General features: G+C 44.2%; 1 non-coding gene across 1 annotated transcript; it reads right to left on the bottom strand.

Annotated features, from left to right (window-relative positions):
* Nucleotides 1-21,759: 21,759 nt before the first annotated feature.
* Nucleotides 21,760-21,847, bottom strand: TRNAY-GUA (transfer RNA tyrosine (anticodon GUA)). Its single transcript is given in 2 exon segments — nt 21,760-21,795; nt 21,811-21,847. It is a non-coding gene; the product is annotated as a tRNA-Tyr (tRNA).
* Between the last annotated feature and the right edge of the window lie 5,729 nt (nt 21,848-27,576).

Raw genomic sequence — 27,576 nt, 5'->3', positions numbered from 1 at the left:
GAATGAGCTGGCAGACATTGGCCCTGTTCAGAAGACACCTTAAAACACGGTAGGTTTAAGGTGTCTTCTAAACAGGGCCATTGATTTAGATTCAGACTTAGTGATACCTGGAGTAGACCCATTGAAATCAGTGAGAATTAAGTCAGTCATGACTAATTTAAATCCCATTGATTTCAAATGGTCTGCTCTAAGTATCACAGTTTGAATCCAACCCAGTATGTGTATTGTCTTTCAAAATGTTCCTCACCTAGGCTCCCCAGGAAAGGAAAACAGCTGTGGGGCAAGAGGGAAGGGCCCATTGTTATATTAGAAACTAGTGCGCTCTCTCTCTCTCTCTCTCTCTCTCTCTCTCTCTCTCTCTCTCACACACACACACACACACACACACACACACACACACACACACATCTCCAAACAGTTTTTTGGGTTTGTTTTACCATGGAGGGAAATTTAAAAATAGGGTCTCTTTCAAAACCTGTAGCTGACAACATACTGTAAAACTGCCTTTGCTCTGTGCAGTGTCCTTTGCCTTTTTGCTTTAAAGCATAATCTGGTTTGGTCTTAAGCCAGGGGTTGCCAACCTTTTTGGACCCACAGGCACATTTGGGAATTTTGTGGGCACCGCCACAAAATGGCTCCCATGGTGGATGTGGCTATTGGGGTGTGTGTGGATTTTCTGCTCCGCTTCACATAGCGAAGTGTCTTGGGCCCACCCTTATAGAACGAGAATGGACAAGGCGTTTGAGGATGTGCAGCTTCAGTTCTTTCTTAATTGTGACATTGTTAACTTATGAAAAGCTTGTGTCTGCTTTTGAAACAGAGGGCCTGAATTAAATGCCTCTTCCAGTTGAGGTTGAGTGGACCACTTCCACTTTATAGGTGCTTCCCTCCCCCCTCCCAGTTCAGTGACGCAACTTCAGGATGGCATCGTAAGGAGACATAGAATCATAGAATCATAGAATAGCAGAGTTGGAAGGGGCCTACAAGGCCATTGAGTCCAACCCCCTGCTCAATGCAGGAATCCACCCTAAAGCATCCCTGACAGATGGTTGTCCAGCTGCCTCTTGAATGACTCTAGTGTGGGAGAGCCCACAACCTCCCTAGGTAGCTGATTCCACCGTCGCACTGCTCTAACAGTTAGGAAGTTTTTCCTGATGTCCAGCCGGAATCTGGCTTCCTTTAACTTGAGCCCGTTATTCCGTGTCCTGCACTCTGGGAGGATCGAGAAGAGATCCTGGCCCTCCTCTGTGTGACAACCTTTTAAGTATTTGAAGAGTGCTATCATGTCTCCCCTCAATCTTCTCTTCTCCAGGCTAAACGTGCCCAGTTGTTTCAGTCTCTCTTCATAGGACTTTGTTTCTAGACCCCTGATCATCCTGGTTGCCCTCCTCTGAACACGCTCCAGCTTGTCTGCGTCCTTCTTGAATTGTGGAGCCCAGAACTGGACGCAATACTCTAGATGAGGCCTAACCAGGGCCGAATAGAGAGGAACCAGTACCTCATGCGATTTGGAAGCTATACTTCTATTAATGCAGCCCAAAATAGCATTTGCCTTTCTTGCAGCCATATCGCACTGTTGGCTCATATTCAGCTTGCGATCTACAACAATTCCAAGATCTTTGACATCATCACATGACATCATGTGATGACATCATGACACACGGACATACTCGAGTTGCCAGCTCTGCCTCAGCTGCATTGGAAACTTCCCAAATCCTATGGGAGTGTGACAAAAGCACGATAATAACGGCATTGAGTACATGTGGCATATTCTGAAAGAAAACATGGTAACTTGAATTGAAATTCCAATTCTGCATCCTGGATGCTAACACCTATCTTGCTTTGAATAGCAAGCCACATCCAATATATATATAAAATAAGGCAAACCTCTGGATGTGATCCTTTGGTAGCTCAGCTGGTAGAGCAGAGGACTGTAGAGTGCTATTGAAGTCATCCTTAGGTTGCTGGTTTGATTCTGGCTTGAAGGACAGAGTGCTTCTGCTTGCCAAGATAGGTCCAGATTTCTCAACAAATCACACGTCTGCGGTTTCTCTCATTATCACCGCTATCCGGAGAAACCTGATGAATCATTCTAAAGTCTCCAAATAAAAACTGAAGTTTTTTTCTCAGTATTTTTTTTAAAAGAAGAGGCGGTTTTCATACTTGGCCTTGAGACTAGTGAAGTTTAGCCCTTTTTGTTGTTGTTGTTGTTGCCTGTTTGTGAATTAAACACTGATGACCCAAACACGAAACAGGCGGTGTTTTGTTCTTCGGTAATGCCACAGGCAATATCCAATAGGTGCTCATCACATTTGCACAACTACAATCCAGACAAAACTTGCAAGTGCCATGGTCTCTTCAGCAAGGTGGGAGGAAAGAATGCTTTCTCAGTACCAATATATTGCAATTTGAGTGCCCTAAAATTGTCAAATCCTCAAAACAGAAATGCTTCTTGGAGAGAGGACACCAGGATCCTGCACAACAAATGAGCGAGAGTTGCGCATTCCTTGCACTACAAGTGTCTATAAAGCTTTCTGAGAATAGGAAATCGAGGGAGAGCCAGATTTCAAGCAACAGCTGCTCTAAAGAAAGCCCAAACAAGATAGAAGTTTTTCTCGTTTCTATTTGGTCAGAGATTCCATGGATAGCCTTTTCATGAGGTCACTTGCCTTGGAGATAATACAGGAGGCTGGAGCCCTGCAATGTTTATCAGTTTATAAGTGGCACCTGCAGCAAAATATTGCAGTACGGTGTGCTCCTATTTAGTATGCCAGCCAAGCCCTCTTCTACAATGCTCCATTACATTCACCTTCCCCGGTTTTCCATTTTTTCTCCTTAATAATCAGCCAGCATTCCACACATGCAGGATATCTTCATTCAGCTGGGATTTTGGGGGGAATGGGGTGTTCCACCCTTATGTTCTCCCCAAACCTTTTCTGTACTTCTGCAAACCTCTTTTTATGCCTGCTGACAACTTCCCTTATACACAGATGGTATTGTTCTGGTTATGTATGGATCAGCCCTCAGAGAATGCCTTTGCCATTAGGATATAGCAGACTTCTCTACCCTGGTGCTCTCCACATGTTTTAGACTACAACTCCCATAATTCCTGCCAGCAAGGGCTGATGGGGGAGTTGAGGTCCAAAACATCTGGTGGGCACTATGTTGGGGAAGCCTGATGCATAGTATTTAGGCACCCAAACAGACAATCCTAATCATTAAACCATCACCAGATTCCCCCAAAGAGACAGTACTAACCCTGGCAAGATCCCTTCCTGCCAGCCAGCTGCAAGGAAGTCACACTCCAAACTGCAAAATTGTCTCCACACCACTGGTCCTATTCCAAAACTGCAAAACTAGTTTGTGCAGCCTTAACTCAGAGCGTCTCTACAGTAAGGAAAAACCCTGCACCCTTACCATTTTTGTTCTTCTTTCCATGTTGACTATGGCTCCTTTAGATGGCAACTAACAGTGACCACATGGTTTGTAATTGAATACTTGGCAATGCTCCATAAAGTTAAATGAAACTGCACTATCTAGTGGCCCACAATATCACAGGATAATTTTAAATACTGCATTATCTCTGATCTTTTTAAAAGCAAGATTACGAGGGGAAGGTGCAGGAGACATCCTGGTGGTTGACAGCATCATGTAAAAGAACTGCAAACTTTCATTAGTTGCCAATCATGAGCGTGCAATAAATCACTCATGTAGTGAAGCTCTCATACTGCTGAGTTGGGACCTGCTTTCTTAGTTCTAGGAATGTCATCTGTCTGTATCAAGTGTCCCATTAAGCAAGTGCCTTTAGCTGGCTGGCTGTACAACTGCTGAAAGACATGCCAATCACTTCACTTGACACAACTTGTCAGTAAAATTGTCAGCTTCATTGCACCACCTGAGAAGTAGCTGAAAGCTGCATACAAAGACTTTAATTTAGGGAGTTGCTGTGGATTTTTCTCTCATCAGATGAGCCTGGGGCTTCTCTCTGTCTTTTCAAAATAAACGACAGGTGAACACAACACGTGTCCCCTCGCTCTCGCCCTCTACATCTGGGTAGTCCACCTTTTATTTATTTTTATAAAGAGCCATAGGTACGTTTTTTCATTTAAGCATTCATTCACCCACCCCATTTTTAAACAAACAAATCAGTCTCTTGTGTTGAAGCTAAATCGATGGTTACTTCAAGACCAACAGAGCTCCAGATAACTAAACTTGCTCAGATCTTTGTCAAGCTGGGACAGGTGAGAGGTGAACTACCTATCTGTAAGAGGAGGATAGAGCTTTGTAAATCTACTCCATCCCTTTGAACGAATACAAACCACCGTCTTTGCACTGATAAAAACATCCACTAAGGTGCAATGGAGAGTGCAATTTTTTTAATGCACACTCATGCAATTGTTCTTATTTTCCCCTCAGGGACTTCTTTGTGCTTGGGGTGAAAAAGGGTTTTCCCCAAACCTTTCCTAGTTTCCCCCCCAGGCCTTCACATCTCTAAACATATTTTGCTGTTGCCTAACAACCAAAACCCAGCTACTTCCTTCCCTCGCCTACTAAAATGCCTGAAGCGGGAAGATGCTGTGGTCAGGGTATGGAATATTTAGTAGCTTGCTGCTTTTTGCAATGATGATGATGATGATGATGTCTTATTTTCCACTTGGTTGGCTTGTGTCAACCCCTGATAAGGATCAAATAGCTCTTACTCATTCAGTTCTTACCATCGAATTAGTATGTTTTTTGGATGTTTTTAAACAGTGTATACCATGTTTTTAATCAGTATTTTATGTATTTTATGCTTGTTTTTGTTTCCCACCTCGATCCAATCGGAGAGGTGGGTAAGAAATAAATTATTATTATTATTATTATTATTATTAATAATAATAATAATAATAATTGCATATCATACTCCTTAGTGCATTCTCATTCTTTCTGTTGAATTTAGCTGTTAATTGCAGTGATGAAAACAAATTTGGAATATGTTTCACATGACCCATTCTAAATGTTTTCCATTTTCTTTCCCATGTTTAACATATTCACCTTCCCATAACTTAAGATAATGTTTATGTTCCACAAAAGCTCAAGAAACAGTGTTCACTAGCACTCGGGGAAAAAAGAAGGAAACACGATTGTTCTTGGAGATAAGGACATTAAAAAAGAACATAAAACAGCTCCTGAAGAAGGACGTATTCCCTCCGAAATGTGTAGAGCTTAATAAATTTTCTTTTTGTCCTGAGCACTGGAGTTTGCCTCCTCCTTCATCATAACAGCCAGATGTCAGTTGTTGGGAGTTCTTTTATAATACTAGTATCTAGCAATTACTGTTTTAACATGTCTAATATTTTTGTGGTCTTGTTGCCCCCAGGAACTACTTCATAGAAGATACATAGAAGAAACATTTCCTGTTAATCTGTTCAATCGTGCTGCTAAATGACATTCTGGAAGTTTTTAATCAACAAGAAGACCTTTGTAATCTCCTTTAAAAAAAAACACTTTTGGATACTTACTATATCTGGCCTAGTCCAATCAGGAGCAAAGGCTGTTTCCTAAAGTGACAGGGTCTCCTGCCATGGTCATTCTCATCACCTTCTACTTGATCCTTTTAACTGGAGACATCAGTGTTTGAATTTGGGCCCTTCTGCATGCAAAGCATGTGGTGCCCCCCAGAGCTACAATCCCACCCCAACATGCCAAGGGATGGGGGCAATTGTCTCCTCCCAACTGCCGCTCCTTTCCAACGCATTGGCAGGGATGGCTGGAGGTTCCTGGGAGTTGTAGTTCCCATACATTGGGAAGACACCAGGTGGGGGAAGGCTGTCTTATTGTGTAGCAGGTGTGGAGAACCTTCTAGGGCCCTGGAACCAATTCCAGCCCTCCTGATTTTCCCCAGATGGTCACACCCCCTCCTCCTGGCCCCTCCCCTTCTCTCCAACCACTGATCATTAGGTGGTGTCCCTGTTTTGTGCAGGTTTTTCCCGTTCTAAAAGGTTGCAATTTTAGCCGGTGTCATTTGTATGCATGCTGCACCTGGTGAAATGCCCTCTTCATCACAACAATTAAAGCTGCAGCAGGAGCTATACTAGAGTGAACAGATACAAAAGAGGGCTCCTGCAGCTTTAACTGCATTTAACTGTTGTGATGAAGAGGGAATTTCACCAGGTGCTGCATGTATAACAATGACACCTGCTGAATTTCCCTTTTCTATACAACTGTTAAAGATACAGGAGCCCTGTTCTCCTTTCCATGTGGTCACCCTAGCAATCCCTCTCCTAATGCTTAGTTATGGGCAATAAGAGCTTTAAGATAAAATATGCAATGTTTTTGGTTCTTTGGCCCTGCCCCTTTTTGTTGTGGTTCCACCCACCACTGGAATACAGCTTCTCAGAAATGGAATTTGGCCCTTGGACTGAAAGAGGTTCTGCATTTCTGTTACAGAGAAATCCCTTGCACATTTTGGAAAGCCAAAGGCTAACTGCCTGATGGAGGTGTGTAACGCTTGTTTCCTGCAAACCACAGCTTGCAAATCTAGGGCATGCTTCAGGATAGGAACCCTGGTTAACCTGAGTGCACATGCAATGCTCAACCATGGTGAAAGCCAACAAGGGGGAATTTATGCTAGAGAGCAGTAGGGAGTGAAGCAGGGAAGTACATGCCTTCCTGGGTCTGACTTCCCATTTGCAAACTCTAGTTTGCAAGGAGCCAGGCTTGCATTTCAAGAAGCCAAACCTAACATCCCTATGGCAGGGCCCCTCCATGGATGCCAGCACTTGGACCCATAATGCTTGTCCCAGTAGCTGGGCTTGGGAGCTGCCATTTTAATTTCCCACCAGGCCCCTAATGTAGCATTACTCCAGGGCATGCTGGGAAATTTAAATGGCTGTCCCCCAAATTGCAGTTCCATTAGCATTACTAATGCTGCCGTCGCCGCCACCAAGTTAAGCCACCATAGGGCTCTATGACGTAAGAATGGAGCCCACCTAGGGGATGGAAACAGTGGAGGCTCCCTGTAGAAGCTACTAGCCCTCCCTGCATTACAGTATGCCACATGAACACAGTAGATGCACCTCCGATCATGGTAGCGAATGCCAGCTGCTTACAACATTGTTTAGCTCAGTGCAGGTGGGGAGGTTAGGGATTGGTTGGATGAAACAGCAGGGTGTGGGGCCTTTCCCCTCTAGGGCATGCTGGCTCCCATTTAGACCCAGGTGTGGGTAGAAAGGAGCTGCTCAACTCAGGCTCCATTCCCCATTTTCCCCCCTCTGCAGAATTCTCCCAGATCAGCACGTTAGCTTCATACTTTTCCCCCATCAGCTGAGCCAATTGTGATGTTTTCCACAGTCGGGCAAGGTCATTAAAAACAAATTAGAAAACCTGACGGGCCATAGAGTGTGGAGTCATACAAACTGACATGCAATTAAATATGGAAATAACTGACACAATCACTTGCAGGTTTTAATTTTTACAAATCTTGGTGATCCCTGAATTATTGTGTGTGACCTTGAGGCCACGGTGTACAAGCCCATGTGAAAGAGCCTGCAGAGATTGGAAAATATTTGAAAGGGACCTTGGAGAGCATCGAGTCCCATCCCTTGCCCAATGCAGGAACTGCAATGAAAGCATCCCAGACAGATGGCCATCCAGCATCTTCTTAAAAACGTCCAAGGAAGAAAAGTCCAGCATCTCCAGAAGCAGCTTGTTCCGCTGTGAAATTTCTCTTAGAGTTAGGAAGTTTCGAGTAATGTTTAGCTAAACCAGCTTCCCTCAGATTTACATCCATTGGTTCTGGCCCTGGCCTTTGGAGCAACAGAGAGCGAAAACTATTTAGGGAGGTCGACCATGTTCACACAACATACTAACCCACACTCAGTGGTTGACTGAGGGTTGTTTATTGAACCATGATTTAGCATATTGTCTGAACCCAGAACATTTTTCACGCAGTTGGCTTGTCAACCATGCAGTGTGGCCTTTTTTCCCCTCGAACAAGCCACCTTAAGAACCCATGGTTTGTTCTTGGATTATTCAGGGTGGTTAACAAGCCACAGTGCATGGTTAACAAGCTGCCCTGTGGAAAATGTCCTGGGTTCAGACAACACACTAACCCATGGTTCAACAAACAACCCCACACTCAACCACTGAGTCTGGGTTAGCGTGTTGTGTGAACAGGGTCACTCCAAAATGGGGAAATGTGCATTAAATGGCAGGTGTGGTTCAATTTAAGCAAGTGTAAAGGGCTGCACTTTGGAGCAAAACAATCCCAACTTCACATGTATGTTGACGGGCTGACTGACCAGAAAAGGGGATCCTGGGGTAGTGGTGAACAGCTCCATGGAAATGTCCACCCATTGTGTGACTGCTGTGAAACAGGAAATTTCTATGCTGGGGATCATTAGGAAAGGAATCAAAAAATAAAATTGCCAGTATCATAATGCCTTTCTGAAAATCTGTAGTTGTGATCACATTTGGAATACATGCTACAGATCAAGACAAAATGCAAGACTCGGACAGCTTCAGGCCTCTATCATTGCAGAGAGGAAAACCATGTGCAAACGAGTTCATTTCCCAGATTGAACCAACTGTATTAAAGAGTGCAAAATGTGTGACGGTTCATGAGGACTAGCATGCTGTTGCCATATTCATAGAAATGAATGCTTCTTGTGAACAAATGCACCCTCAGTCCTTAAGGCAGGGTAAGAGAAGGGGTTGGACTGCAACAGCATCCCACACTATTGGCTAGGGCTGACGGGAGTTGCAGTCCAATAACATCCCTGCATTAATCCTTGTGTTCTATGGAAGTATGTCCAGGGTGTCTGCACTGCAATAGGTTTTAGAGGAAGGGCAGAATAGATTTGGTGTAGTGTCACTGATGCTCTGTGTAACTAATGTTTACTATGGCCATCTTTTCGGCCAGTATTAGTTCCAAAAGAGCTTTAGAACTAGAATTCCACAGAAAGGTACTTTATACTATGGATATGTTCAGGTGTTTATGACAGTCCCCTCTGGTCTCCGGTAGTTGATGTCATTGTCCAGTTTCCTCATAGTTAGGGTGACCATATGAAAAGGAGCTCAGGGCTCCTGTATCTTTAACAATTATATTGAAAAAGGAATTTCATCAGGTGTTATTTGTATGCATGCAGCACCTGGTGAAACTCCCTCTTCACCACAACAGTTAAAGCTGCAGGAGCCCTGTCCTCTTTTGTATCTGGTCACTCTAGTACAGCTCCTGCAACTGGAACTGTTGTGATGAAGAGGGAATTTCACCAGGTGCTGCATGTATACAAATGACACCTGCTGAAATTCCCTTTTCAATACAACTGTTGAAGATACAGGAGCCCTGTCCTCCTTTTCATATGGTCACCCTACTCGTAGAAGTAGCTCCCATGACAATCAGTTGAGTGTGCTTTCCGCTTTATGAACTCTACTTTAGATCAGGGATCTGTTCTACGTACCAGTAGATCAAAGGGTGATTTGCAATAGGTCAAAAAAGTATTTCTGACTCTTAGGGAATAATCCTATCCCAGCATTCCCCAGCCAGGCACAGGAGTTTTTCTGTCTAATCAGGCATAGAATTGCATCCTTATTTGTTTAATAACAACGTGACTTTACCCCACTAAATCTAGCTGCTAAAATGAAGACTGTTTAGGGTAACCTGGGGTGGACTTTTATGTAAGCTCAGCTCAGTTCTGGCACTGAAGAGAAATTCCTGGGCTCACAGTGTGCTCAGAGGCACTCTGTTCTTTAATCCTTGCACCAGGCTCTAGTTGGTGGCTCTTAGGTTTCTAGTAAGAAACAAAAGTAGATACAACAAACCTGAAATCTGCTCACCCCTGTTTTAGATACATATGGGGCTACCCCCACCCCCCAAAAAAACCCAACCATGGGTCTGTGCAGGAGCCCCATGTCCTGTGTTTTTGACCCTAAACGGTTCCCCTGTGCAGTAGTTCATCAATGCACAACAGTCTGGTTTCCCAACAGAGCAGTTGTTAATGAGTCAGATCTTGTTGTTCTATTTATACAGGTGCACCAGTTCTTAATAAACAGACATAACTACTCTTTCCCTCGGGGATCTTAGGCAATGGCTCACAAACAGCTCCTCCCAAATGTGTCAGTTGCAAGTCGTTGACTGATTTAACAGGAGGCCACAGAACAAAACTGTGCCCCCCACCCCACCCCACCCCGCTCTCCCTTGGCTGGTGATTCTCAAATTTCTTTTTGAGCCTGTGGGTGGGTGGAACCCCACTAGGGTGACCATATTTGGGAAACCAAAAAAGAGGACACCTAGTGTGTGTGGGGGGAAGCAGCTTTCTGAGTCCTGCAGAAAGCACGTTATTCCCCTGCCACCTTAAAGAACCCGATTGGAGTGGAGGAGGGGAAAGGATTTCATTCTGCACCACCACCATCCACTCCAAGTGGGGCCTTTTCTATAATGTCCACGAATGACCCACTTTCCCCTTTAAGACCTCAATTGGAGCTCGGGGTGGGGGAATGATGTGCCTCAAGAAAGCATGTCATTCCCTCCTGCCATGCTAATGGCAGCCTTAAAGGGGAAGGTGTGTCATTCCAGGACATTTTTGAAAATTATAGAAAATCCCCCCTGACACCATGGAAAGAACAAAAACCAGGACAAATCCAGGCAAATCCTGACAGTTGGTCACCCTAAACCCCACTTCATAACCTTCTTCTGCTTGCTGCACTCCTAAACCAGTGCCTGCCCATCACCTACCCCGCAGCAGAGAGTGCGGAGATCCCTGCACATGGCAGTGCATGCGCACACACACCATGCTGTGTGGATCAGGGCACTAATGCGACACTGATGTTGGAAAGGGGGATGCAATACGATGTCTCTGATCTCTCATGATTCACACAATCATTATAAGTGAAGCAGCAATCCTTCCCAAATCAGGATGAAGTGATGGAGCACTTTTGGGAGAAACTCCCCAAATCATAGAATCATAGAATTATAGAATCATAGGATAGTAGAGTTGGAAGGGGCCTATAAGACCATCGAGTCCAACCCCCTGCTCAATACAGGAATCCACCCTAAAGCATCCCTCACAGATGGTTGTCCAGCTGCCTCTTGAAGGCTTCTAGAGTGGGAGAGCCCACAACCTCCCTAGGTAACTGGTTCCATTGTTGTACTGCTCTAACAGGATATTTTTCCAGGGTTATCAGATGAGGATGACCTGTGAGAGGGTGTTCAACCCACCATGCCTTGGCTAGTAAGGGGAGGAAGGTTATTTATTTGTGTGTTGTATTCCTGACTTCTTTAGTATCTGGTCAAGAGGGCAGGGCTCCTGCAGCTTTAACAGTTGTGATGAAGAGGGAATTTCACCAGGTGCTGCATGCATATAAATAACACCTGCTGAAATTCCCTTTTCTGTACAACTGTTAAAGATACAGGAGCAAGGAGCCGTGTCCTCCTTTTCATAGGGTCACCCTACTTTTTGCCTTTGGCCCTGCTCACTGCTCAAACATGGCCCCATCCTACACATGCGTACTCAGAAGTAGGTCCCAATCCTGTAAATGTGTATTGGATTGCAGCCTGAAAGTGCGTCACGGTTCACAATTATACCAAACAAGACCCACCACTTCCACTCCCACCTCTAAAGAGAAACCAGGAATCTGGTCTCCTCACAAGTTGTGAGACTTTTTGTCTGTCTAACCATGTGTAGGATTCTACCCCAAAATAAATATATATATTGCAGATCTCAAGTTGAAAATTCAAAATATGCAAAATATTTAAAGCCTAGAGTATACATTTTAAAAGTCAAAATCCAACATTCAAATTTTGGAGAGAGATTCTAGATCCTGCCATAGAAATTACATTTTGAGGAGTGGGTCCTGGAAGTTTAAAGTTACAAAACTCGGCATTCTTGTGTTGACATTACAATGTGGATATTGAAATTTGAGATGAAGTTTTAAAAGATGTTAATCCAATTACTTTTTAAAATTTATTTATTTAGATGGCATGTCAAGCTTTCAACTGAAGCAAGAATTTGGTTCAGCTCCAACAGTATTTCAGATTGATAATTGTTTCAGCTTTAACCAATGTAATTTCACTTTAGCTATGGAGAAACAAAAGCATTTCCACCTTTCAACCGCTGAGTGCAAGTTCCACATGGTTGTATATTCCAAGAGAATGCAATCTCTCCATCTGAGAACAACCATATTATATTTTTATATTCTTTGTTGCCTTCCCAAAAATAAAAGGGAAACTAAGCTGTGTAGCAGTGCAAATGATCAGAGATTAGATGAACTTGAGTGCAGAGTTCTCTCATAGTTTCACTGGATTTCTTGGTGGGGGTTTTCTGTTTACCTGGGAAAAGAGTTAATGAAACATACAAGGATGGGGTGGGTGGGGAATCCAACATCTAGTGTTGCATGGTGACTTGAACCAAAAGCCATTGGAGGTTCGACACTGAATTATCTTAGAAATAATAATAATAATAATAATAATAATAATAATAATAATAATAATAATAATAATAATAATAATAATTTCTTTATTATTATTGTTACCTGCCTCTTCCTCTGGATCAAGGTGGGGTACAACATAAATGCAAATGCCATAAAATACATATAATTAAAACATTTTAAATTAATACATTATTAAAAGGAGCACATTATTAAAAAGGCATCTTAAAATTCAACTGGGTAGGCCTGCCGGAAGAGATCAATCTTTGTAGCTTTCTTAAAATCCAGAAGACTGTTAAGTTGACGAATCTCTCCTGGCAGGTCATTCCATAATCTGGGAGCAGCAGAGCAGCACTCATTAGCCTCCCATGAGTATACATTGTTAGGGTGACCATATGAAAAGGAAGACAGGGATCCTGTATCTTTAACAGTTGTGTAGAAAAGGGAATTTCAGCAGGTGTCATTTGTATGCATGCAGCACTGGGTGAAATTCCCTCTTCATCACAATAGTTAAAGCTGCAGGAGTTATACTCGAGTGCACAGATACAAAACAGGGCAGGGCTCCTGCAGCTTTAACTGCATTTAACTATTGTGATGAAAAGGGAATTTCACCAGGTGCTGCACGCATACAAATGACACCTGCTGAAATTCCCATTTCAATACAACTGTTAAAGATACAGAAACCCTGCCCTCCTTTTCATATGAACAAGAACAGACAATGCTGAAAAGCATACAACTATACACAAGTAGAATTGCTTTTATACAATACAACGAAAGTTTTATATAAGACAAAAAGTCAAACTATGTGATATCACACACATCTGTTAGGTTTTTTTTTTTTGCAAAATCATAGGTGAATATAAAATAGAATAATTGAATAAACAAGTTGCTTTTCTACAGGCATCCGGTGTAAATCCTGTTTTGTTTCTCACAAAACTTAGTCAGAAAAACAATGTCATTATCGTTGTAAATGAGCTATGCCGTGGCAGTGTGGGTTTGCAGACTTTAAATTGTCCTCCCCTACTGTTTTTAATTACAGCCCTCCAAAACAAGTTTTTTTTCTCCATCCCCGGCAAGTAATCCAAATGATTCAAGAACGGCTGTGCTATAGACAGGTGTATTCACCTACAGTGACCATATGAAAAGGAGGACAGGGCTCCTGTATCTTTAACAGTTGCATTGAAAAGGGAATTTCTGCAGGTGTCATTTGTATATATGGGGAACCTGGTGAAATTTCCTCTTCATCACACCAGTTAAAGCTGCAGGTGCCCTGCCCTCTTTTGAACCTGGTCACTCTAGTATAGCTCCTGCAGCTTTAACTGTTGTGATGAAGAGGGAATTTCACCAGGTTCTCCATATATACAAATGACACCTGCTGAAATTCCCTTTTCTATGCAACTGTTAAAGATACAGGAGCCCTGTCCTCCTTTTCATATGGTCACCCTAATTCACCTATGATTTTGTAAAAAACTAAGACATGTGTGTGAAATCATGTAGTTTAACTTTTTGTCTTATATAAAAACTTTCATTGTATTGTATAAACAGTTGTGTGCTTTTCAGCATTGTCTGTTCTTGTTCTCTGTGCAACTGTTGCCCTTTTGCTGTGTTAGTTTTACTCTACCCTGTGCCTGTTTACTAGGGGTGTGCATGGACCCCCCGCTCCGCTTCACTTGCAGATCCGCCATTTTTCGGATCGGGCCGCTCCGCCCTGCCCCCGCTGTATAAAGTCAGTATAAAGTCAGAGCAAAATCAAGTTTTAAAAGCTTTAGGAAAAAGAAAAAGCTTTAGGAAAAACTTTATCTTTAAGCTCTTTATCTTTAAGCTGGACTTGGCTTGGACAAGCCAAGCTCCCCTTCCGCCAGAGCACTCTCTTCTGCCGTCCACGACTCATTCCAACGCTTTGGATTTGGGGTTGCAGAAGCTGAGATCTTTTCAGGAGGCATCTATTTCTTTTGGATCCTTATTTAGAGATGTGGCTTTATGTTAAGGTATATCATTGAAATAGAAGCATTGAGTCTTTCCTTTCTTTTTATTAAAGGTGTTTTGAACAATTATAATGCTTACACGGCATGCTTTAATTTTCTTGTTTGTTTTGTGTTGGATTGCAAAACGCACGCACACACACAAAACAGACAAAACACAAAAACAACCCACCCACCCACCCCACACACACACGTAGAGCATATTGTAACATGCTCTGTGTGGAACTGCCCTTACGTGTGGTCTGGAAGCTGCACTTAGTGCTGAATGTAGCAGTGAGGTTGTTGTGTGAGGCGTCTAGCAACATGGCTGTTGAAAGAACTGTACTGGTTGCCAAATTGCTCTTGGGCCAGGCTTAAGGTTTGGGCATTAACCTATAACGACACAAACAAGATATCTGAGAGAAGGCCTCCTCCCATTTGGAGCTGCCCAGCCACTATTATTATTACCACAAGCTCTCCTGGTTGTGCCACATTCTACAGCAGCCTCCCCCAACCGAGGGCTGTCCACATGTGTTGGACTACAGCTCCCAGCATCCCCCCAAACAGCCCAATTGCCCAAAACCAGGAAGAGGGTCTTTACTGTGGTGCCATCGTTTGCCTCTCTACATAAGAACCTAAGAAGAGCCATGCTAGATCAGACCATCTAGTTCAGCACTCTGTTAACAGGCCAACTAGCTGTTGACCAGGAACCCACAAAACCTCAGTGCAACAGCACCCTCCTCTCACCCATGTTCCCCAGCAACTACTGTACATTGGCATAGTGCCTCGGATACTGGAGGTAGCATAGAACTATCAGGACTAGTTGCCACTGATAGCCTTCTCCTCCAGGAATTTATCCAACTCCTGTTTAAAGCCTTCCAAATGGGTGGCCATCACCACATCCTGTGGTAGTGAATTTCAGAGTTTAACTATGCACTGTGTGAAGAAGGACTTCCTTTTATCTGTCCTGAATCATGGGATGTCTCCCTGTCCATATTCTCCACACCACGCATAATTTTGTTCACCTCTATCATGTCTCCCCTTAGCCACCTTTTTTTCCAAGTGAAACAATCACAGGTGTTGTAACCTTTCCTCATAGGCGAGATGTTGTAGGGCAGCCTTCTGCAACCTGGTGCCCTTCAGGTATGTTGGACTACAACTCCAATCAGCCCTAGTCATGCTGGCAGAGGGTGATGGTCCAGCATATATGGAAGCTGCCATGTTGGGGAAGGCTTGTAGGGGATCCAAATACCTTTCCTCCACTAATTGGAAGGCTTTAAACAGGGGTTAGATAAATTCTTGGAGGAGAAGGCTATCAATGGCTACTAGTCCTAATGGTTATGTGCTACCTCCAATATCCGAGGCAGTAAGCCTGTGTGCACCAGTTGCTGGGGAACATGGGTGGGAGGGTGCTGTTGCACCATGTCCTGCTTTGTTGGTCCCTGGTCAACAGCTGGTTGGCCACTGTGTGAACAGAGTGCTGGACTAGCTGGACCCTTGGTTTGATCCAGCATTAATTAATTAAATTTGTATACTGCCCAATAGTCAAGGTTCGCTAGGCAGTTCATCATACATTTGAAAACCACCACCAAGGAAGGCTTTTTATATGATGGTCTTTCTTGACTGGGACAAAGAAATCAGTAGTGAGCATGAAAGACAAAGATTTCCTTGCATGGAGCTGCTGTGATAGGGAAAAGCTTGCTGTGTTGGATCGTGAACTACTTGTATCACATAGCAATTAAGAGCACAGGAACCTGGTATTCTAAAATACCTGAGGCAGGCCACACGACCTACCACTCATTCAACAAGAGGGCAAAAAATTTAGCCATCATCTAGCTGATTCATCTGTCATGAGGCTATTTCGAGTCTGCTAAACCTCAATTGATTTATAATGAACAAACCTCTGGGAGATCTAGGGCTGAAAAGGGAGTGGCCGCCAAAGCTGCTCAGGGAATTAGCTTGCTTAATTATCAGTCTAATTGCTCCCCCAACAACACAGGTGTACTGTTCCCAAGACTTCTGGCCTATTATCTCATCCTATCAGAAATCAAAAAAGCACAGGTAAGCTGTGACAGGAGAAGGAATATTTGCACCCCTGATTGCGTTGCGATTGTTATGTAACTACATTCCAAAAACTCAGCTTTTCTGGTTCTGCCAGAATGGCAGAGACTAAACACCTCGCCTTAAATAAGATCCCGTGAGAGTTTATCAGTCATTCAACAAAAAGGCCAGTGTTAAGATGAAGGTGTATTTATTTATTTGTTTATTTGATATGCTGCCCTATAACGAGATGTTCTCAGGGCGACTCATACTGCAAAATAAACAACCTTGAAGACTAACAAATTTATTTTAGCATAAACTTTCATGGAAGCTGCCTGCTTCATCAGATGTGTGAAGTGTTATCCTCAAACTAGCAAAGTTATATACACATGATGGGGTGGGTGGGTGTAAACTGTGTTGTCAGAGGGAATTGAAATGCTAAAAGTACAGATGGTGATGATTCCCTTAATGGTTGCAATTCACAAAATCTGCCAATTGTAGATTAACACTACATGCATCTGATGAAGTGGATAGTGTCCAGAAAAGCTTGTGCTGGAATAAATGTGTTTGTCTTTACAATTTCCTTGTTAGTCTTTAAGCTGCCACAAGGGTCTTTGTTGTTTTCGCTGCAAGAGACTAACATGGGTACTCTTCTGGGAATTGTTATAGTAAAACAGGTACAAAATAATAGGGGCCAATCCAGATCCTGAGACTTGCCCTGGAAGACATTCCAGGTTGTGGTTCTGGTAGCTCACCATAGGGAGCAGTTGTGCACTCACCTTTAGGGTGACCATATGAAAAGGAGGACAGGGCTCCTTTATCTTTAACAGTTGCATAGAAAAGGGAATTTCAGCAGGTGTCATTTGTATATATAGAGAACCTGGTGAAATTCCCTTTTCATCACCACAGTTAAAGCTGCAGGAGCTATACTAGAGTGACCAGATATAAAGAGGGCTGGGCACCTCTTTATATCTCTTTAACCGTGCGAAGGACCACACGGTTAAAGTTACCACTTGTGTCATCAGTGTGTGTGTCCGTGTCCCCCCACCCCACCCCCACACAAGGTTTTTGTTGAGTTCTATATTCCTGGGCTGGGCAAGAAAACCCAGAGCACCTTTCAGTCTGGGCCTCAAACTCCTCAAGCAGCTGGGCAGACTAGGTGGGTCAGAAGGGTCCTCCTGTCTGGTGGAAGCCTCTCAGGAATCCATGGGCTGCTGCTGGTGACTCTTGTCAGTAAGAGGACTATCAGTAGGGAAGTCATGCCCACAGCAAATCCGTAGCACCGGCCCACAAATATGCAGAGAGAACTCCCCTGCCTTGTCATTGCTGTCCTCCTAAATGTTGTTACCATTTAAAGGTTGCCTGCATTTAATTAAGAGAATGTCCTGTTTAATCCAGTGGGAATTATGTCTGAGGTAAACATGCATAGACACCATTAGACTGCATGTAGTGGCTTCAAACTGGTGAGGCGTGGTTAACATAGACCACACGTGCCTCCTCTGTTTTCACTGCATTGTTGTCTGTGGCCTTAGCTAGTGCTAAGGTTTATCCCGGGGTCGTCCCTGCCTACTTCCGGGATAGCCTGTGTGTCATTTACATGAACAGGGATGACCCCGGGACAATCCCAGGATAAACCTTCGGTCTAGCTAAGGCCCAAATTACATTGATAATCTGCAGTTCTCTTCTAAAGGTGGTGCTTCTCCAGAGCCTCCTGTGCTCTCGGGCAGTGCAGTCAGGCTTCCAAGCAGGGCTGGAATGGTAATATATCCTCTCCTCAAATGTTGCCTCCATTTCCTGACTCAGCGTCTAAAATTCTGGTCTGGTCACTTCCGAGCCTCAGTGTCGCCACATGTAAAATGGGCATAAAGCGATTGCCTGAGCATGCCAGGGAAGTTAATAAGCCGGCATGCACGCCAAGACAGAAATAGCTCTGGGTTATTGTGACGGCCGCTGTCTCTCAAATGAGCTGGGATGCCAAGGGACCAATCCCTTTTGTGGCATTCCACAGATATTATACATGAGAGAAGCATTTCCGTCTTGGAGGAAATAAAAACTTCGAGGAAGTTCAAAAGCCACAACCCAGGTTCCTTTTAAAATAAGATACACAAACTGCATTGTCCTAAAACCCAACACAGTGCCAATTATGATGAATCATGATTGTGAAGCAAAGGGAAAGCAGGTATTTTTCAAGGATCTGCACAGAGAGGCAGATTGCCCACCCCCATGCCCCGAATATTTATTTATTTATTTAGAAAAAGGTATTAGAAATCAAGCTATAACAGTAATGAATAATTCATTCAAGTACTAACCTTTCCAAGAATGTGGAGCTGGAGGCAAAACTGTATCACCACCACCGCCACCACACAGCAGAGATATATATCAGCAGATACCCCAGGGTTTGATCTTTAGGGGGAGAAACCCTAAAAGGATGGGGGGGGGGACAGTGACCTGATAATTCAGTGGCACGAAATGTTACATGACTGAGAGGAGGGGGAAACCAGGTGGGAATCAGAAATAGAATGAAATGACTGAAAAAAGAGAGGGAGGAGGAGGAAACACATAGAGATACAAAGAAGGTAGAAAGAATGGTTTATTTATCTGGATAAATCAGTTCCTGGTTCACATGGATAAGCTATTTGTGGCAATGGGGATCATGTTTCCTTACTGTTGTTTTTTTTAGAGAGATTCCTTTATTTGCATCAGCCACCGGCCTTAGCATTTGAAATGAAATGTACAAAAATAAAATAAAAGCAAGATTGTACTTGATCAAAATTACCCAAGTTGCATTCTAACAAATTGCATTAAATACAAATTCCCATGATGCTTCCTTTTTCTTCACACAGGGAAAGAACGTGAGAGTAAGCAATGACCACGTGGCCCATTCAGTGGGTGTTTTTATCGCACTGCCTTTCCTGCACACAGCAAGAAATGGTAGCGCATTCCCCCCCCCCCCAAATCGGATCTACCAGGGTCTTATTTGTGGCAGAAAGAAGACCAGGAGGAGAGGGAGAGGTGTGGGAGGCGGACGTCTGTCATTGTCTGGCGACACTCTATAAGTTCTACAAAAGTGGGGGAGAAGAGGTCCTGCAAAAGGCACAAGAAACAAGGGCGAAAGGACAGAATGGAGCAAAGCATGGAGAGCTCTGAAGGTATGGGTGAGGAATTTGCGCATGATAAGAAAGCCAGTGAGATCTTTGCATGACCTTACTCTACAATCTCTGGTGTTTTCTCAGCTGTTTCCTCCTGGATGAGGTCTCACTTCTTTAAAACTGTACCTTTTCCTCTCTTCTGATACAAGTAAAACCCTTGTTCATTCTTTTGCTATTTCAACTCACTCATTTACTTGGACTTCCTGCTTTCCCCCCCCCTCAAACCTCTTTCCTCTGCTTTGAATTTTCTTTCCTTCCCACCCTTTCATAACAACAGCAAAATGTCCCCTGCAGCTGCTATTATTAACATTTTAAATATGGGCAAGGTGGTATTCAAGGATCTGCAAATTGGCACGTTTAATTTGGTCCTGCGATTGTAAGCCTGGGGGCAGAGCCGGTGTGCTATTTTCATCTTGTGTAAACCATCTCGTGTTTGTAGCTGCACTAGAGTGAAGATAATTGAGGAAGATAATCATACAGATGCTCAAGGCCTGCTTTGCCTCACCCTGAGTTCCATTTATTGGCCGAACCAGCTACAATGTGACAAAGAGATGGAACTCCGGAAATGGCTTTGATGTGGGTTGACTAGCAAATGCCTATTGTTGTGATGGGTGAGGTTTGCGTGGAAGGACACGGTGGTGGTAGTGGTGGTGTCGTCTATTTTGCAAAGCACACTGCATGCAACATACGTACACACCCTAAGCCCCCTCTTAGTTAGTCTGCAAAGGGCTTTCTACAAATCTATGGTGTGACCACACTTTGAATACTCTGTACAGTTCTGGTAATCCCATCTAAAAAAAAAAGATATGGTAGAGCTGGAAAAAATATAGAGGGCAACTAAAATGATCTGGGGCAGATCTAGACAGCGTCCTGAAGTGCGCCCCAAAACTCCTTGTGTAGATCCTGGAGGCGGAGGAGGAGGCATCGGCGTCGGCCCCCATCGCCCCTCGCGGGGATGGGGCAAAAAGTTTCCGGCCTCGGCGGCTTCGCTGGGGAATCCGGCCGCCGCCGCCCACCTCCCCGCCGGCCTCCTGCTGCCGGCGAAAGAGCTACCCAGGGCGGATTCCCCAGCGAAGCCGCCGAGGCCGGAAACTTTTCGCCCCATCCCCGCGAGGGGCGATGGGGGCTGACGCCGATGCCTCCTCCTCTGCCTCCACAAGGATCTACACAAGGAGTTTCGGGGCGCACTGGAGGCGCACGCAGGCGCCTTCAGGACGCTGTCTAGATCTGCCCCAAGTGGCTGGAACAGCACCCCTATGAGGAATGGTTTCAGCAACTGTGATCGTTTAGTTTGGAAGAAAGGCGAGTAAGGAGAGACATGATACAAAATTTATGCACAATGTAGAGAATGTGGATAGGGAGACATTTTTCTCCTTCTCTCATAATCCTAGAACCCTGGGGTCATCCCATGAAGCTGGTTGGTGGGAGATTTAGGACAGATAAAAGTACTTCTTCACACAGCACATAAACTATGGAATTTGCTACCACAAAATGTAGTGATGGCCACCAATTCGGATGGCTTTAAAGGGGGTTTAGTCCAATTCCTGGAGGAGACGGCTATCAATGGCTACTAGCTCTGATGGCTCTCTGCGACCTTCAATATCAGAGTCAGGATGCCTATGTACACCAGTTGCTGGGGAACATGGGTGAGAGGGTGCTGTTGCACTCATGTCATGCTTGTGGGTTTCCTTTTGACAGCCGGTTGGCCACTGTGTGAACAGAGCGCTGGACTAGATGGATTCTTGGTCTGCTCCAGCAGGGCTCTTCTTACTCTCCTAAGGCGGAAACAAACTGTGATCAAGCCTTACTATGATGTTCTATGAACAATGAACATCCAGCCTAAGGTAGAGATTGGTGTGATCTGAAAGCTCACATATCACACTGGAAGCCATGATTGGTTCTGTTAAAAATATTATTTTATGACTTCTGGAGATTTTTGAGGATGCCAAAATCTGTTCCAGATCCCAGATCCCACATTTCCATAACTAGCACAAGCAGGGTCTATGACTTCCTGTTTATAGCTTCTCTTTGGTTAGTGAACTCTAAATGCTGCTAATGTCCACCTTGCCTTAAAACTATGACTGAATGCAACAATCATATTTATTGTATTCCATACAGGTTTTACACCTCTGCATTATCATGCTGCAGTTTTCCTTCACTACCTTTCCAAGAAGGCTTTGCCCTAAGAAGAAGGAAAATATTCCTCCTTCGAGCCGGAGTCGAACCAGCGACCTAAGGATGACTAAGGTAGCACTCTACAGTCCTCCGCTCTACCAGCTGAGCTATCGAAGGATTGAGAAGAATCTCCTGAGTCATTCCTCTTCACTTGAATTTGTGGCTTGCCTAACACCACTGGTTCATGTGGCCTTTATCTGGTTTTGACTCATTTCCTTTTTAGATTACTGTTATTCAGCAGCCTCTGCTTGAAAGGAGGGATACAACCAAGAATTAGATACAATTGTATGCAGGGCTTTATTTATTCCCAGTGTCTTATGGGAATAAATATGGGTGTGCATTAAGGGGTGGGAGGAAATCTACAGGGTGTTTTCTTTAAAAAAAAAAAAGGGGGGGGAGGGAATTCTCAAGGTTTCTGGTTTTCAAAATGTTATCCATGAGACTCTGAAATTGTTCAGAAATGACTCAGGAGTCTTGGTGAGATCAGTAATTATGGACCAACTTTCATGAAAGGTAGCTTGCCCAAGACAATCTCTTTTCTCCTGCAATGGCTAGTCTCAGGGTCAGTTCTAGGGAGCCTTCTCAGTGCATGTGGAGAAATGAAGGTGGGGTCATCTCACATGGTGGACTGAGTGTGTGCCATTGCAGACTTCACCTGGGTTTGCATTAGCTTCCCTGCTACACACAGGTCGAGGGGCTGTTTCTGATCTAATGTACACACATGCCTTTGGGGTTGTTAGAACTAGAAATTATTACCAGCACCCTGCCAGAGAGCACATTGCCCAAGGCCCATGCTGTCTGGGGATGATGGTTGTAGTCTACGCCCTCTCTCGACTGATTCAGAGGCCGATTCCAAAGAACTGAACGACTTCCAAGGAAGAAGATCCTTCACCCTATCTGAACTGACTAGGGAGGAATCCAGGGAACAAAACTGCTTCCAAGAAAGACTTCACAACTATTTGTGGGTGATGAGCAGAATGTGATTTCTCAAGCATGTACCCTCCTGAACTTTTAGCTGATCATTTGCCATCTGGTTCTCAAGGGAGAGGCCAATTTTCAATCTCAAAATCAAGCCCTGTAAACATTTGGCACAGGTTAAATCCATGTTTTTAAATGGATACTGTTGTTTTATACTGTTTTTATGTTTTTTAAATTTTTGTATACTTTTAATGTTTACTATTTTTAATTGTTGTGAACCGCCCAGAGAGCTTCGGCTGTGGGGCGGTATATAAATGTAATAATAATAATAATAATAATAATAATAATAATAATAATAATAATAATAATAAAAAAAAAATAAAGTATGTAACAACCTACAAGTCAGGCTCATGGCCATAAGTAAAGGATGCCCAATGTTTGATCTGGCAACTGTGGGGTTAAAAATCCCAGCACTAATCAAGTCTCTTATCTTTCATCACCTGCAAATTAAGAGTGATGAGGGAGATCAGGACAAACTGCACCTTTGGGTTAGGGCGGCCTACACAGAGCAATTAATGATGACAATTTGGGATCACTCTGAGCAAAGTGCTTAATTACCCCCAGCACGTGCTTTCTGCTAACCCGCTGGAAAGGACAGTTCTGTAATTTCAGACCCTGGGCTTAACGGACTTATGCGCCAACCCCACTTTAGATGGTAATGCGTATTATTTCTCTTTCTTCCCAATATGGTACACCAGCTCTGCTGTATTTGGGTGGATCTCCTGCTCATTCTGCTGTGTGGGGTCCTGGACATTTGCCCCAAAGTCCTACCCAGTGTCACGACTAGGCCTGTTCCCCTTAGGCTGGGGGAAGGAGTTCCAGGCAGTCAGTCGGAATCAGATTCTGAAGCAGAAGAGACAGCGCCAGAAACATACCAGCCTACACGGGGAGTGGAGGAGGTGACTCTCACGGGCTCTTCACCAGCTGGGAATGAACTTTTGCCAGACCTTATCTCTGAAAACGTTAACAACACACAGTCTGTGGGAAATCAGTATTCTTCCGAGGGGGAGGGAACTTCCAGGCTAGCTGATCTTAGAGTACGCCGCAGACTAAAACGGTCAGCCCGGCTAGCCTCTTGCCAACAGCTTCTCCAGAACCAGTCTCCTTGAAGGGGAAAGGACTTTCCCTTTTTCTTGAAAGGACAATTGTCTCGCTTAGTTTGCGTAGTTTTTCCTTGAGGAAAGTTCCTAGAGGTTAGACTCTCTTCAGGTGGGAAGAGACGTTTATTGCCTGAATAAAGCTTTGCGGATTACACGGCATACTTCTTTATTGTCTGCTAATAAGGCAGGAGGTTTTGGGGAAACTTGACACCCTGATGGCACCTCTGTCTAAGACTGAACCTATTTGGAATGAGACACCATTTGCTTCCCATGATGAGCACAACAGGAAGTGTAATTGGGAACATCCTTATGTAGCGAACTATCTACTTTCTCTGTAGATTGTTTTATGAATTCTTTGGGCAAATAAGGAACTTTTCAAACATCGTCATACTATCATGATAGTGTCTGTCTGCCTCTCCCTCTTCTGTATTGCTTGCTTCTGGTTCATAGAGTAAAGGATCACTCCACTGGGTTGTCTTCCCTGTTTATTGCGTTCCTTGTTTTCAGTAGACTCTGGCCTTAGCTAGACCAGGGTATATCCCTGTGCATCCACATGACGCACAGGGGATCCCGGGATCAGGGAGAGATCATCCCTCCCTTGCCCCAGGATACAGCCCTACACTTTGGGCCTGCTTTTTCTGCGGTTTCAGGCTGTGGCCCATTTCTGCAGGTTTACTCATGCGGAAACGAGGAAAGTAGTTAAAATTTAAAAAACCTTACCTTTGCGCATGAGCGTTCATGCACTCTGTCTCCTTTAAAAATAAAAAATGGTGGGTGCAACGCCTCTCTTCCTGAGGTCGTCGTGCCTTATGTGTAAACGAGGGTGAGATCTTGCGTTAATCCCAACACGAGGTCTCCCCTCCTCTCCCCCAGACTTCCAGGTAGATCTAGCTAAGGCCTCTGAGTGTCATCCCCTGGAGGAAAATCATGTCCTCCATTACTTCCTTTTTCTTCCTGGAGAGGAAAGAAGTAAACAGACCACATGGCCCATTCAGGGGGCGTATTTATCTCGGCGCTTTTCCTGCAGACCTTTTTTTTTACAAGTCAGATTAAAAGGGATCTATTTTGCAATGGAAAAATGAGCGGAAGGCGTGCGGGAGGCAGACATCGTCATCTAAAGGATGCGCGAACATCCGTAAGTGGGCAGTAGCGAGGGTGCGATAAAACCCTTGTCTGATGACACCGTCTGTTCACATAAACCTCAGAGCCTATAGCAGCTGCAGTTTAACTTCATAATTAACTTTTGCCCTGACAGTGTAGTAACATTGGAAGCGGCCTAATACTGAATCCATCTAGCCCAGGATTGTCAACAGTGTCTGGCAAAAATGGCTGTCCAGAATTTCAGGTAGAATCCTTTCTCAGCCCTAGCTGGAGATGTTGGGTATTGAACCTGGAACCTTCTGCATGCAAAGCAGGTGCTCTACCACTGAGGCACCACTGAGGCACAGCATCTCCTTATCAATTCATGAGTAGTCGACATGTGTGCTCCACTCCCCTACGTAAGGAAGGGAGCCCACAGAAACAGTGATATTTAGGGCGGAGAAGCGCCACCACATTCACATTACAAGAGTGTAACTGGAATATACTCAGTAGGTAGGAGGCTGCCAGGAATCCTGAGCCACAGTTTGTTCTCCGGTCTGCCAAAAGCTGGCCAAGCTCCCATGCAAATCTTGTCTTCTGCCAATGTATCACCATATAAGGCAATTTCAAGATCCAAGCTCTAGAGACCAGTGGGTGAAATTCTGACTCCAAATGAACTTACTGGCAAATCTACGCTTTGATGGTTTCACTGGAACTTGTAGTTCACCCACTCCTTTTACGTGTGTGTGTGTACACACTTAACTAGGCTCACACATAGTCAAAAAAACAGCTAGTACAAAGCAGGGCAAAGGAACTCCTAGGCATCAGAGAAGTCAAACCACTGTGCAGGTACTGAATCATAGAATCATAGAATCATAGAATAGCAGAGTTGGAAGGGGCCTACAAGGCCATCGAGTCCAACCCCCTGCTCAATGCAGGAATCCACCCTAAAGCATCCCCGACAGATGCTTGTCCAGCTGCCTCTTGAAGGCCTCTAGTGTGGGAGAGCCCACAACCTCCCTAGGTAACTGATTCCATTGTCGCACTGCTCTAACAGTCAGGAAGTTTTTCCTGATGTCCAGCTGGAATCTGGCTTCCTTTAACTTGAGCAGGATCTTTTTTTATATCTTCTCCCAGGCAGTTAACAACATATGCTGAGTTTTTTAACTGACCCCAGAATAGTTTGTTTTAAATGGATATTGTTGTTTTTATGCTTTTGATGATTTAATTTTTTTTATATTTGTTTTTAATGTTCACTGTTTTTAACTTTGGTAAACCGCCCAGAGAGCATCGGCTATGGAACAGTATATAAATGTGATAAATAAATAAAATGAGGTGTGTTTTTCTTTTTTATGTGTAAGTGTTATGTCTGGTTGATTGCAAGTTATTATCTTGTCCATATGAATTGTTCTGTCCCAGTATATTTTAGGGTCTTTGTTGTTGTTGATACAGCAGTGAACACAGAGCAACATATGCAAATTTGAGAGCCCCCTGCTCCAAAGAGCTTACAAGCTAAATGTTGACAACGGGACAGGAAGGGGATGCAGAGGCAAGAGAAGAAACCAGAGAGAGACGCTGGGAAATGGTGCCATCTGGGCTGGATGTAAGCAAGCTAGGTTTTGCTTCAGTTATCTGGGGTATAATCCTATGCATGTTTAGACGGGGAAAATGTTCTACAATTCCTACAAAGGCTGGCTGGGGGTGGGGGGATGCTGAGAGTTGTAGGGCTTTTTTCTGTTTAAACCTGCAAAAGATTGTGCCCTAAGCCAAAGGCATCATTGGGAAAGGTAGGTTGGGCAGAGTTGAAGGAAGAGACTGTGGGTGTCCAGTGGGGGAGGGGGGTTCCAGGCAGAAGGGGAAATGAGAGATAATGAGCAGAGACATTGAAGTGGGCAGGAGACCTGAAGGCTGGTAGATTTGGAAGCATGAATGCCATTCGGGTCACGTATCTCAAGAACCAAGGCTAGAAAGACAGGGTGGAGAGGTTTTAAAACGCTCCCTTTTGTGATAGAAAATTCCATTCTGTTGCATTCAGAACATACTATTGGCAAAACAAACCGTCCCGCAGTTGCCAAACAGCTGGGGGGAATGGAAGCACTTGACAAGAGGCAGGTAAGCAGACCCACCTTGGGTGGGGTTTGTTTCTCTGTTGTTATTGCCATCAAATATCCGTAGAATGGTGTCATGTTATGAGTAACATCGCAGGATGTGGCCTCCATTGTCATCGCTTTCCTTTCTTGACAAGTCCGGTGCAATTTTGCCATTGCCTAGAGAACTTCCAGTGTGTCTAATGCCACATGCACAATATCTCAGCTTTGAACTCTGGATTCACTAATCTGGAATAACAGTCACCACCGCCCTAGTTCTAACCTCTATCACAGCCCCCCCCCTCTCAACATTTTGCAAAGGACGAGCTGGTGAACTCCATCCACTGTGCTGTTATACCTTGCTGAAGAAGACTACACCTCCAATCATCCCCAGTCATTAATTCATTCTGCAGACACCCCTGGATTATACTGGATTGATTTATTCTGCAATATGCTGGGTTGATTTGTTCTGCCATAGCCCCTATCCTCCATTAAAAGCCCAGAGCATGACATCTTCGGGGGGGGGGGGGGAGGAAGGTTGAAACTGCAGGATGTGCACTGCATGGTGCCTTAAGTAGTTGTGCGCCTGAATTTATGCAGC

Source organism: Elgaria multicarinata, chromosome 3, assembly GCF_023053635.1.
Source record: "Elgaria multicarinata webbii isolate HBS135686 ecotype San Diego chromosome 3, rElgMul1.1.pri, whole genome shotgun sequence".
NCBI classification, from domain to species: domain Eukaryota; kingdom Metazoa; phylum Chordata; class Lepidosauria; order Squamata; family Anguidae; genus Elgaria; species Elgaria multicarinata.
Note: the sequence above shows the minus strand (reverse complement) of the source record. Positions and strands in the feature narration are given on the sequence as shown.